Source organism: Triticum aestivum, chromosome 7B (genome assembly GCF_018294505.1).
Source record: "Triticum aestivum cultivar Chinese Spring chromosome 7B, IWGSC CS RefSeq v2.1, whole genome shotgun sequence".
Taxonomy (NCBI): domain Eukaryota; kingdom Viridiplantae; phylum Streptophyta; class Magnoliopsida; order Poales; family Poaceae; genus Triticum; species Triticum aestivum.
In genome coordinates, this window is record NC_057813.1 from 27020952 (window position 1) to 27034473 (window position 13522).

A 13522-nucleotide genomic window follows, 5' to 3' on the forward strand; every position below is an offset into this window, starting at 1 on the left:
CTGAGATTCAGACCGGCATCGAGACCGGCGCTGAGACCGGTGCTGCCTCGGGGAGCGGAGCCGGTGTAGAACCGAAAGCAAAGAGGCAACGAGTTCCTAACAAACTCAAGACTACTAGACTGGTGGTCATGGAGGTGGACGATGGCAATTTTGAGCCAAAGACGCCCGAGGCAGCGCGCGCGTGCTACAACAATCAAATAGGCTGCATCATACGGACAACCGCCACCATCAACAATGAGAAACTACACAAGATAGAAAATATGAGGAGCTCCCTCCTAAAGAAGTTTCACCAGATATTCTTGTTCCCGGGCCGAAATGAGAAGGATTATGAAGATCCAGACAAGGACCCAACAATGAAGAAGATAAACAAACACGCCATGACCAAGTTTAGCGACGCGTTGGCCGCCTGGAAAAATCGAGTGAAAGCAAAGATCAACGACGAGGAACCCTACTCCGAGATTGTAAAGGATAATCCGACAATCACGGAAGAGCAGTTTCAAATATTCAAGGAGGCTTGCGAGGCCGAAGTTGCCAAAAAGAGTCTAACTACATGAAGGGGCTTCAAAATAGGAACATTGGGAGCCACCACCTTGGAAGTCGTGGTTACGGCGGAAAGAGGTCCAAATGGGCCAAGGAGGACGCGGAAGCCGCAAGTCTGGGCATCCTAGACCCCTTGGCGGATTTCACCGTCCCACGGGAGCGTGACGTCCTGAGGGCCCGACACCGTTTGGACCCAGTGAAGAAGGTTTACGAGATAACACCGGTCATTACGGAGTTCATGAGACTGCTGGTAATTTTAGTTTCTGATCAATTCGACTGCACACGTTAGTCATATTTGTAAACGATCCTTGTGCCTTTTGCAGAGAGAGCAGCACCGGATTGCGGCCGAAAGCGACTCGCCGTCTGAGGCATTGGCAAGGCCCAAGTGGGACACTCCATTCAACCGGGCGTTGAACATATTGAAACGACAACCGGTGGATACTCGACCGTCGTATGGACGCGTGCACGGTGTCGGAGACGGCGCCACGTGGAAGAAGTACTACCGTGAGACCATGGAGAAGAGAAAGGAAAGATGGAGGTTAATTGAAGAAAACATCGACAAGAAGGTTGAGATTGCGGTTGAGAAGAAATCATCTCAGACAGTCGCAACAGCGGTAGCTGCTGCAAAACAGGCGATTGCAGATATATCTACTTCCTTGGTGACGGGCGTTTTCACTTGGACAAGGCAAAATCCAGAAAAAAATGCAGAGGACTTTCCCCTTGCTGACTTCTTGGGAGCACCTGCTCCCGCACCTGCTCCCGTACCTGCTCCCGCACCGGCTCCCGCACTGGACGTGCTCAGTGGTGCCTCCTCTTTGGCTGAGCTCGACGCCCCCACGGTATCTGTCACACCGGCTCCCTTCAATATAAATGTATAATCTCCCGTTTTCGTTGCGTTTCGGATGTCTCACGTCACAGACTTTTCTTTGCAGGCCGACGAAAGCCCGTGCACCATATTGTACACCATCAGCGAACAGAAGGTGGACGTGGGGAAGGCGACGATAATTGAGCCGAAGGAATCATTGTTCCACAGCCGGCCGATCCCCCCGAACTTCTTCAAAGTTTCCGTGGCCAGTGTCAAACTGGGCCACGAGAATTAGCCTCCTCTAATACCAGTGGGGGATGACGACGAGACCCTGCGGCGGCTTGGTGATTGTTGCAATGGGTGGGTCCTGTTGTGGCCAAAGAGTCTGCTTTGTCTGGAGGCGGCCGGGAGCACACCCACGAGCACGCAGCCTTAGCAAGGTATGAACATCAACACCCCACCTACCCAATTAGCATCGGGTGTCGGGTTGGGTGATAGCGGACGGGGTAAGGAGGAGGCTCCATTAGTCGCTGATGACGTCGCCCTGGATGAGGATGAGGATGACGATGGCGCTGAACAGTATGTCTATACTGGCGCCTCCTCAGGGTTTGAGCGTCATGAGTCGGTGCCTGAATTACCGTCTCAACATATTATTGACGACCTTCCGGTAGTAAAGAAGTCTAGGAAGAGAGCGAGCAAAGGCAAAAAAGCTGATTCTATGATCCAGCTGCCTCAGCAGGCTCGGCTTCAGGACCGTATAGATATCCCCAATGCGGATAAATGGCATATCCCCGGTCAACCAATCCTACCTGCAACAGCGCTACGACCAGATTCGGCGATCTAAGGAGACTTCATGATGATGTGCTGCGGGTAGAGAAAGGCCTCATCGCCTCAAAAGATCCAGGATACCCACTCTACGTGGTTAACGTTCCGCGGCAAATGTCGTACATCGAGAGCTTCCCTGCGGATAAGTTCTTCCTCCGATTCGATTACATATTCGACATGTTTAACGTGAAGAAGCTGGATTTTACGTTTGTCCGCCATTATGCCTTGCACATGAACTACATCATTGGGGTTGAGCAGATACGTCATATATGTGTCGCTGACCCGTACTACATGCACGAGAGCTTCTTGGGAGTCTGTATAGAGCAGCGTGAATACGCGAGGGATTACATCATCAGTTTCATGCTCGCCAATAAGGACAAGGAGGCGATTCTCGTGCCTTATCATCCCGTGTAAGTCATCCGCGCTGCTATCCTTCCTTCGATTTCAATAATTCATTTGCATGGTGGAGGCTAATTAATTTGAGGTGTACTTATTTTGCGCAGCGGCGGGCGTGCCGTCCTCATCATCCTGTACCCCCGATTCTCCCACGCTCTTTACTTGGACTCGTCTAAGAACATTCACAAAAAGGATTACACCCACATCAAAGATGTTCTCGACAGTGCTATGTTTTACTACCAAGCAAGGGGTGGAGAGGTTAGGGACAAGAAGAGAAGGGGCGGCAGGGCCGCCTTCAGCCATAAGACCGACTTCTGCTGCATCCAGCAACCGAACGATTCTCTTAATGATGGATTCTATGTCCTACACCACATGCTAGAGTACAGACGGAATCACCAGAACCTTCACATGTCACCTAGATCTGGCGATGCCCATATTCTGCAATGGGCAAAGGACATAGGAGGTATCGAGGATCATCGACTTCGAGCTGAGTTCTATAACATCCAGCGCGAACTTGCCCAAATCATCATGAAAGAGGTCGTCGGAAAAACAGGGATGTTCTATGGAGAAGGACAAATGTCGCAGGAAGACATCCGAACATGGATAGCCTCTCAGCGTCTCGACATGAAGCCTTTCACTAAGCTCGGGGACTATCTCCCTGACCTCGATGGATGGCACGGCATGTTCGAGTGATTGTCGATATATGACAATGTGTCTGTTTAGTCCATACTTTCTGTATGACAAAACTTTGAGTTATGCGCAGTGAAACTTTATTTGTGATGTAATTAAACCATCCTCCTCCTCGACTAGCGAAGATCACTCTAGTTAGGGCATTTTGGGTACGATGAACTTTGTTATTTATGCTTATGATATGTTGTTTCTATTTTTGTCAAGTCTGTCTCTTTCTGTTGCTCAACTATATATGTTGCATATCATCGACTCATGTGACGATGTAGGTGCATAGATCATCGATGGAGAAGAAGTGCTACGCCAAGAGTATATATACGATGAGTGGCCGGAGTGCCAGGCCCAGGTGTTGCCGGTTTCCGGTTTCCGAGCGACAGGCAGTAGTTAGTTTAGGTTCACACTAATGCGAGAGAGGGATACGAACTCATGTACTCAAAGTGATAGCTCTTCTCGCGTATACCATTGTTTAGATGGATGACGATGTATTTGCAAGCAATCAAGACTTGTATCGCTATTTTCGAGATGATGACGAGAGACCACTTTGTGTTGGATGATGATTATGATGAGACTATTTGTATGTATATGCTATGATTACATTCATGGTCTCGCAGGCATTTGTATGTGTATCATGATGACATTTCTATGTGCTAAAGATTCTTCTATAAAGCCTCTTCAAATACAAAACAAATATGCCAAAAAAACAAAAAACCTGTTAAATTAGCAGTAGCGAGTGTATAAAAGTTAGCAGCAGCGCCGCGATAGCAGTAGCGCGTCGTTGCAAAGGGCGCTAGAGCTACTAGCAGTAGCGAGCTCCAAGTAACCGCGCTGCTGCTACACTTGTGTAGCAGTAGCACCGGTGACCACGCGCTACTGCTATATGTTAGTTGTAGCGCCTTATTAGTAGCGCCCCTCCCCGCGCTACTGATTCACCTAAAACCCGCGCTGCTGCTAGCCTTTTCCCTAGTAGTGTACTCGAGGACGAGCAGGAATTAATCTTGGGGATGTTGATACGTCTCCAACGTATCTATATTTTTTATTATTCCATGCTGTTATAGTATCAATCTTGGATGTTTCATATTCATTTACTAGCAACTTTATATCATTTTTTGGGACTAACCTATTGACATAGTGCCTAGTGCTATTTTTTTGCTTGTTTTTTACTTTGCAGAATATCAATATCAAACAAAGTCCAAATGCCACGAACCTTTTTGGAGATTTTTTTATCGTGACAAGAGATGCCGAAAGCTTCTGGAGGCCACGAGATGAGGCATGTGGGGCCCACTAGGCACCAGGGCGCGCCCTGGTGGTAGTGAAGCCCATGGGACCTGCCTTACCTTGCCCCCGACTCTATAAATACTCTAAAAACCTAGAAACCCTAGGGGAGTCGACAAAACACTTTTTCCACCGCCGCAAGTTCCAGAACCATAAGATCCAATCTAGAGGCCTTTTTCGGCACTCTTACCTTGCCCCCGACTATCTATGAATATTATTTGAGTCTTCTCTGAACTCTTTTATGCATGATTTAAATAGCTTTGTATTTCTCTCCGATCTATTGATTTGGTTTGGCCAACTAGAATGATCTATCTTGCAATGGGAGAGGTGCTTTGTGATGGGTTCAATCTTGTAGTGTCCTCACCCAGTGACAAGTAGGGGTAGCGAGGCACATATAGTATTCTTGCCATTAAGGATAAAAAGATGGGGTTTATATCATATTGCTTGAGTTTATCCCTCTACATCATGTCATCTTGATTAATGCATTGCTATGTTCTTTTCAACTTAATACTCTAGATGAAGGTAGGAGTCGGTCGATGTGTGGAGTAATAGTAGTAGATGCAGAATCGTTTCGGTCTACTTGTCACGGATGTGATGCCTATATTCATGATCATTGCCTTAGATATCGTCATAACTATGCGCTCACTATAAGAAATATGTCAACTAGTGACCTTCTGACAGTGACCCTGGAAGAATTGGTCATAGATCTATGACCATTTCAGACCAATTGGTCAAAAGCTATCCGGGGGGCCCCAAACCCTAAACTATAATGACCATTTTGGTCAGAAAGGTCGTAATTTCCTTACACAAAATGGTCATAAAGCAGATGGCACTGGCCCGCTGCCTTATTTCTAGCTGATCATGACCAATATAGATGGTCATAACCTTGTAAATTGTGGTGGGTTGCTATGACTAGGCGCCACCTCATTAGTTTTGCCTATGTGTCATGTCCATGTGGCAGTTTTTGCCCTAGGTTGTGAAGCAACCTATATTTCTGTCATTCCCAAAATTCCCAATAAAATCTCATAACTTCTTTGGGTCATATATTCGTCAAATATGTTAAAAACCTTCCTTGCCTAGTCCAAATGGTATCCATTTTCTACAGTGCTTTCCTATGCCCAAATAACCATCCTCCACCAAATGCCAGCTCAATCCATTCATTATTTTGAGCCCAGCTTCAACATTCGTATTTATGTCCAATCTTGTACTTTGCAAAGCAAGTACCACCTAGGCTCCTCCTTTTGAGCTGAAAATTTGTGAAGACGGTCTTCTTAGTAACTAATCATCCTCAGCCAAACCTGACGCCCATTAGCCATGTGCATTTCCCGTACCGCTAAACAAACACTTGGCTACTTATTCATGTTTGAGCATCGATCGGTCTCCTCGTGAGAATCTTATGTTGTGATTTTCTTCCTAGCACCTACCTGGGGAGTGCCCAACCCACTAGACATGCCTAGACCGCCCAGAACACATGGCAACGCCACGGTCACGCGGTGACCACGCGGCGGGCATGCGAGTTTACGCGCTCTAGAGTTGGGGCCCTGGGCCACCGTCCAAACCTCGACGTATCACCACCAAACCATGTATTTATGATTAAATAAGTACTTCTGTGACTAGAAATTAATTTTGGAAAAAATAAATAGCAAACTATGAGGCAGCTGCAGTTCAAATTTGACCCGCTTCCTACTGAATTGGCGGGAATTTGTCTTTTTCACCAGAGGTGGATCAAAACTTATGAAACCCAACCATTTTGTCAATTGTGCATTAAATATGGCCTAGTATTTTAGAAAATTGATTTGGTCCAATTTTGCAACAAATATATGGTTGGTCCTTTAAAAAAACTCATTTCAGGCACTCGAAAAATGGAAAATGAATTTTCCGTGCAAAGAAAATGAAAACTCCCTTAGGCAGCATTGTTTGGAATTCCAAGATGGACCCTTGTGCACAATATGATATCATTTGAACAAACCATGCCATGAATGTGGCCATAAGATTGATCATTTGACTTGAAAGCCATGAATCTTCACGCATGATAACTCATTTTTGAGAACACTTTTTTAAAATAATTTCCGTATTAAAAGTTTATTATTTTTCCTGGAAACTTGGTCACATATAATGACACAATGCGAAGGTTTTCCAATTTTTTGATTTTTTTTGAATTTTTTATGCCCGTTTTAAAATGTGGTCAAAACGATGGGCTTGACCGTTCCTAGCTAGTGGTTGAATCTTGGAAAACTTTTGATGTTTCTATGATTAAACAGATACTTATGTACCTAGAAATTATTTTTGGAAAAAAATAAATAGCAAACTATGAGGCAGCTGCAGTTCAAATTTGACCCGCTTCCAACTGAATCGGTGGAGATTTGTCTTTTTCACTAGAGGTGGATCAAAACTTTTTATACCCAACCATTTTGTCAATTGTGCATTTAACATGGCCTAGTATTTTATAAAATTGATTTGGTCCAATTTTGCAACAAATATTTGGTAGGTCCTTCACAAACAAACCTCATTTGGGGCACTCAGAAAATGGAAAATGAACTTTCCGTGCAAAGAAAATGAAAACTACCTTAGGCAACATTGTTTCGAATTCCAAGATGCACCTTTGTGCACAATATGAGATCATTTGAACAAACTATGCCATGAATGTGGCCTTAAGATTGATCATTTAGCTTGAAAGCCATGAATCTTCACGCATGATAGCTCATTTTTGAGAACACTTTTTAAAACTAATTTCCGTATTACAAGTTTATTAATTTTCCTGGAAACTTGGTCACATATAATGACACAATGCGAAGGTTTTCCAATTTTTTGATTTTTTTGAATTTTTTATGCCCGTTTCAAAATGTGGTCAAAACGGCGGGCTTGACCGTTCCTAGCTAGTTGTTGAATTTTGGAAAACTTTTGATGTTTCTCTGATTAAATAGATACTTACGTACCTAGAAATGATTTTTGGAAAAAATAAAGAGCAAACTATGAGGTAGCTGTAGTTCAAATTTGACCCGCTTTCCAGCTTAATCGGCAAATATTTGTCTTTTTCACTAGAGGTGGATCAAAACTTTTAACACCCAACCATTTTGTCAATTGTGCATTAAATATGTCCTAGTATTTTATAAAATTGATTTGGTCCAATTTTGCAACAAATATTTGGTTGGTCCTTCACAAAAAAACCTCATTTGGGGCACTCGGAAAATGGAAAATGAATTTTCCGTGCAAAGAAAATGAAAACTCCCTTAAGAAACATTGTTTGTAATTCCAAGATGCACCCTTATGCACAATATGAGATCATTTGAACAGACTATGCCATGAATGTGGCCATAAGATTGAGCATTTGGGTTGAAAGTCATGCATCTTCACCACTTGATAGCTCGTTTCTGAGAACACTTTTTTAAAATAATTGCTGTATTACAACTTTATAATTTTTGCTGGTAACTTGGCCACATATAACGACACAATGCGATGGTTTTGCAACTTTTTGATTTTTTTTGAATTTTTAAGCCCATTCCAAAATGCGGTCAAAATGACGGGAATGACCGTTCCTAGGTAGTGGTTGAATCTTAGAAAACTTTTTGTGTTTCTATGATTAAATAAATACTTATGTACCTATAAATAATTTTTGGAAAAAACAAAAAGCAAACTACGAGGTAGCTGCAGTTCAAATTTGACCCGATTCCACCTGAATTGGCGGAGATTTGTCTTTTTCACTAGAGGTGGATCAAAACTTTTTACACCCAACCATTTTGTCAATTGTGCATTAAATATGTCCTAGTATTTTAGAAAATTTATTTGGTAAAATTTTGAAACAAATATTTGATAGGTCCTTCACAAAAAAATTCATTTTGGACATTCAAAAAATGGAAAATGTTTTTTTGCCCACAAACTCATTTCTCATGACATATTTTTAAAGATATTTATCTTGTTTCATGTTTGTTACTTTTCCTGAAAACTTATTCACATTTGGTGACACAATGAGAAGCTTTTTCATTTTATTTTTGAATTTTCTCAGGTCATAAAATAGCTGATATGAGTTTAACACGTTATTTTTAGTCAACTACGGCCAACTTAAATGGTCATAACGTGGTACTGCATTCTGATTGGTCCGTGGACGTCTCACGTGGATCATGCATGGAACACCGTTGGATGGTCGCGGATCCTACGGCAGTCCTCGATCCACCACACCAACTCCAAGCCCACCTAAGCCGAAACCCTAGCTCTACTCGTGGACGTTTTCCATCTACCCCCGCCTCCTTTCTTTCTCTGCCTCCTTTCTTTCTCTGCCCCTCGCTCCCTCACGCACCCACAATCCCTCCCCCGAAACCCTTGCCGCCACCACCTACGCCTCTTGTTCCGGCGTGTTCCGACGGGCCTCGCCGGCGCGCAGCCGAGATCCGAGCTCCCCTGCCTTCGCTCTTCCCTCCCCTCTGGCCAGATCAGCCTCTCGCGTCCCCGGTAGCTCGTCCCCAACCCCTTCCCATGGCTAGGATTTCGCAGGTGGCGTTTCCGTCAACTCCGCCAAGGCGGCGGCGACTGTGCTCCGCCCTCTTAGACGCCCACCAACCTAGCCGCATGGCACAGCCATGGCCATGGCGGCGGCCAGATGCACGCCCTCCCTCACCTCCTCGCCGCCGCCACCTCCTCCCCGTCCTGCAGCGGCGCATCCCGCCACCACCTCCTTCCTCGATGTGTCCCGCAGCGACGCCCATCGCATCCCGCAGATGCCGTCCCTCTCCCTCAATCCCCACCGTGTTCCCCAATCCCCAGCGTGGCAGTGCTATGGCTGTAGGCGGCTCTGCTCCTGCACCTCACGGCGCCGGCCGCGAGCAAGCCGGCGGCGGTGGTGGCCGGGCCGGTGTCGCGGGTGGAGGAGGCGACGCTGTTCCACATGTACTATGGGCAGGGCTTCAAGGTCATCAATAATGCCTGGGATGGCTAGAGCTACGTCCTCATGCAGGTAGGCACACACTCGCTCATACTGCATACACATGCGCCATTAGTTCATCTGCAGATTGACTGATGATTGGTGTACCAATGTACCACACGGCAATGGCGTTTTTGGAGAGCACTTCCAAGATGGCGAGCAGGACGAGGTACTGCACGGGGAGGATCAAGTCCTTCGTCATCCCCCTCGCCAACTACTCCCTCGACACCACCGCTTCTCCAGGTACACGTATACCAAGCAGAGTATGCAAGTATTTGTACACCGTACCCCGTACAGTGTATGAAGTTCCACAGCTACCGACAACTTACCGGAGTAATTTCCTTGTTTCCACCTCTGCTTGAAGTGTCCTTCTTTGAGGTGAGCGAGCAATGGAGTCGCCAGACTGAGATCACACCAACATTCAGGAATCTTTGCAGAGTTAAATGCTTTCTTCTTATAATGCTTTGGTTATTTGGGTCCTGGAGTGATTTTGCTACTTGTGTAGCTACTTGGAGTGCTGGAGAACTTGAAGGGGATAACATCACCTCAGATGGCCTCTTAGTGTGTGCTCCAGGCATATGCAACTAGAAATGTGCAGCTTGTCAATGGGACAGACGCAGGCAAACTCTCGCAGTTTCACGTGCATTTCGTGAGCATGGATCAAGATAAAGGTTGCAACTTCGCAGCCTACGTACCCTCCAAAGAGGACATGCAATTGCAGGTACGTTTATCACTAGCCCTGTAATCTGTGCAGCTATCTGAACTAACAAAACTAATGATGTGTCTAATATGGTTTTGTGCAGAGGGCCGAGTGAATCAAATACCTGGGAACATTCACGAACTCCGAAGACAGGGCCAATGCAGTATATAATGCAGTTAAGACCAGTAAATGCGACAGAATTAGCATGTGGTGATCAGCCAACAAAATTGTGTTTATGCACTCAGTAATACTACTATGTGTGTAGCATTTTTCTAACTGTACAATAGCACTCACTCCTCTACTGCCACATAATAGATTAGCCTTGAATTCATCTAGTTTGGATCAGAACAGAACCATTGATTAATACTAGATGATTGTTACTGTACATTTGGTTACAGATTTCTTTGAACTAGTTTGATTCCCTGTTGATCTACATCTTTACTTACTCACATGCTTGACTGAATTTGCTACTGCTGTTACCCTAGTGGTGAACAAGATAGGCATTCTATTGCTTGTTTCCTTGCTTCCACAAATTAAAACTCAGTAATCTTGTTAACTGCTACCGCTGTCATGAACCACACATCTGAGATGAACTTGACATTGATTTGCTCGTGTGTCAAGTATGGATAGACTTTGGTATTCACCACTATTCAGGCAGTTGAAGTGTGCGTGTTGCTGCGGCTATTAGGATGTCGTTGGGTTGTTATCACTAGTACTAGTCCTATCAAATTGCCTGTGAGTAGTTCATTACCATGCTATCCAGGGGAAATTCATTTATGTGCCTTTGAATTCGTTCTTGGTGTGTATGTATGTATATGTGCTAGCAACATGAGTAGGAATTAGCATCATGCTCGGCTTGGATGAATTGCATGCATACATTGATCTAGGGAAAAGTGTATGGCCGATACAATCCTCTTTTTCACAAAGCTATTATACACTTTGGGAAATACAGTAATTTGTTTTTTACTAAGTGCACTGCAAGTATGGATGCTGATGCATCTCTAATCGTATCTAGTATTGTTTTAATGGAATCAGTAGAATTTCTGTGTACATTGGTATTGCTCTTTTTGCTTCATATTATGGTGTAAATGTCTTGCTAGCTTATTGTGGCAGCCGGCTGGATTATCGCTCATAGTGTCACTCGTATCACGCTACACTGGCTGGGCTTCTACCGGCTGTTCCTGTGCCGTGCTACGCTGGCTGGGCTTCTCTGGACCGATAAAAAAAATTAATAGATCGATCATTGGCATGGAGAGATCGATCCTTCCGTGCGATCCGTTCGGTTGAAAAAAAGAATAGGATCCATCGGGGTAGTATATTTGTACTGGTATGATGAACAAGAGCTTCCAGTTAATTACATAATATTGGTGATGTAGTTTTACTTGCGTAGTTGTTCATCGGGCTGCTCTCTTGTATTGTTTGAGTGTGCCATCTAGTTCGGCCAGCCTCTCTATGATTTATTCTGATAGATTATGGAGTGCTTTTATCTATATTTGTGAAAAAATTGACCCAACAAAAAAATGTTAGTCAGTACGCTCTCTCAAAGTTGAGTTTGGGCTGCTGCATATGAATGATTTTTTTTTCGCAGTTTGATTTTGAGGATGTTGTTGCTGCTAAAGTAGCAACAACAACAATCACGCTTTGGTTCCCCAAAATTCAGATGGCACTTGCATCTCTACATACACACACATATGAATATGCACCTCGGTTTGGCTCAGTTTGCATGTTTACATTTGCTTTAACTTTGACTGAAACTATCTTGGTGACACTTGCATCAACAGTGTGTTATGACCTTATGGATGTCCTTGGAGAAGATGGCCATTGGAGTGAAGGGGAGGAACAACCTTGTCCTGCTCGAGGAGGAGGAGGAGGAGGACCACCCGAGCTCGATGACGACATGGCAACAGGTAGCACTCGCCTCCCTCCCAAGGTGAAGGTCTGATCCGCCTGTTTAGATGGTCTGCTCTTGTCTTATGCATGTGAGGGGAGAAGAAAGCAATTGGACTGAATTATATTTGCATGTGAGGGGAGCGATCCTTTTGGTAGATGCAGAGTATAGATTCACAAAATTCACCACATGAGCGTACTACCTATATCCAAATTCTGGATACAACTTGCATGCTTGAAAAGATGATTTGATTGAATGCTTGAAAAGATGAGTCGCTAAAGTGAATGATGTGAGGGATGTTCTCACGTATTACTGTTAGTGTCGTTCCTTTTCTGTCTTCTTTTGTTAAATTTTGTTTTTTGTAGTAATTCAAGTTCTGTTTTATAGACCTATTTGTTTGTGTTACTGTTCTATTTGTCTGGTGATGAAAAACCTGTTAATCATACCATCTTTCGGGACTGATTGGTCATAGTGCGCCCATGCTGTCATTCTGCAATTCTGAGGACAAATTGAACAGCTTGACTGTAATTTTTCTGAATGCTTTCGAACTTACATGTCATCTATTTTTCAGTTTTTTATTCTGTTGTTTACTATGTATAGAATATGGCTGGAAAACGATGAAAACCGAATAAAACACCATCTTTTTGGACACCTAATGACTGGACAAATATGTTCATATTTTTTAAGTTGCTTTGATCTTTGTTGATAATTTTTTGGTTTAAAATCTTTCTCTATGAAGAGAGTACAAGCAGATGGGCGGTCTGAACTGATGCCATGTTGATATGTCTGCATCATCTGTGCTACCCTTGTGGTTGGCATCTGAGAGAAAAAAATTGTGCACTTTGTTCTTCTCATAAGTTACATTTTTTAAATTCTTCTGCTTTTTGTCCTGTTTTCACTTAGCTTCTACTATCCCTCTTTGTTGCACTTGGTCTGAGGGGGATGTAGTGGGCGCGGATAGAGAAATGGTTTACTTGCCAACCCTTTGCAGCGTTTGCCATTTCTTTGGATTAGTGGTAGTGATTTGAACCTTACCCGTGCTTCTGATTAATTCATGAAGGACAAGGGAAAACATGGTTGAATTTCTTAATATGAGGCAAAAAGAGACACTCTCATTATTGTCATTCTTTTAGATTCATGTGTTCTGTTTGACCATGGCTGTGATGAAAAACACTTTCAACAAACATGCCAGTTCTGCTTCTGAAAATTCATGACCGAAAATCCTGTTATACAAGATCTGTTTAGTACTCATGTATTATGACCGTGGCTTATTTAGTATGTGCTTGATGTGCCTTGTGTATTGGTGCCTAATTAGCTTCTTTTAGGGGATAATCTACTGGTTATAGCAAGATTTTACTCTTGTGCTATGGAATAGATGGTTCATGTGTACTGTGATGTACTAGTTGAGCTCTGCTGGTTGTACTAGTCGAACTCTGCTCCTTCTAACTCATATCAATTTTGCTCCTGCTACTGTACAAGTGATGCTTGTGTGAT

The 13522-nt window shown here is 43.9% G+C and overlaps 3 non-coding genes and 1 pseudogene across 3 annotated transcripts; all 4 read left to right on the forward strand.

Annotated features, from left to right (window-relative positions):
* Positions 1–9099: 9099 nt before the first annotated feature.
* On the forward strand, positions 9100–10354 carry LOC123157586 (uncharacterized; annotated as a pseudogene).
* Positions 10355–12443: 2089 nt separating this feature from the next.
* Positions 12444–12535, forward strand: LOC123163321 (small nucleolar RNA SNORD96 family). Its single transcript, XR_006481841.1, has one exon. It is a non-coding gene; the product is annotated as a small nucleolar RNA SNORD96 family (small nucleolar RNA).
* A 507-nt stretch (positions 12536–13042) lies between these two features.
* LOC123163468 (small nucleolar RNA U36a) lies at positions 13043–13127 on the forward strand. Its single transcript, XR_006481921.1, has one exon. It is a non-coding gene; the product is annotated as a small nucleolar RNA U36a (small nucleolar RNA).
* A 53-nt stretch (positions 13128–13180) lies between these two features.
* Positions 13181–13271, forward strand: LOC123163346 (small nucleolar RNA Z223). The gene has a single exon (XR_006481863.1). It is a non-coding gene; the product is annotated as a small nucleolar RNA Z223 (small nucleolar RNA).
* The last annotated feature ends 251 nt before the right edge of the window (positions 13272–13522 follow it).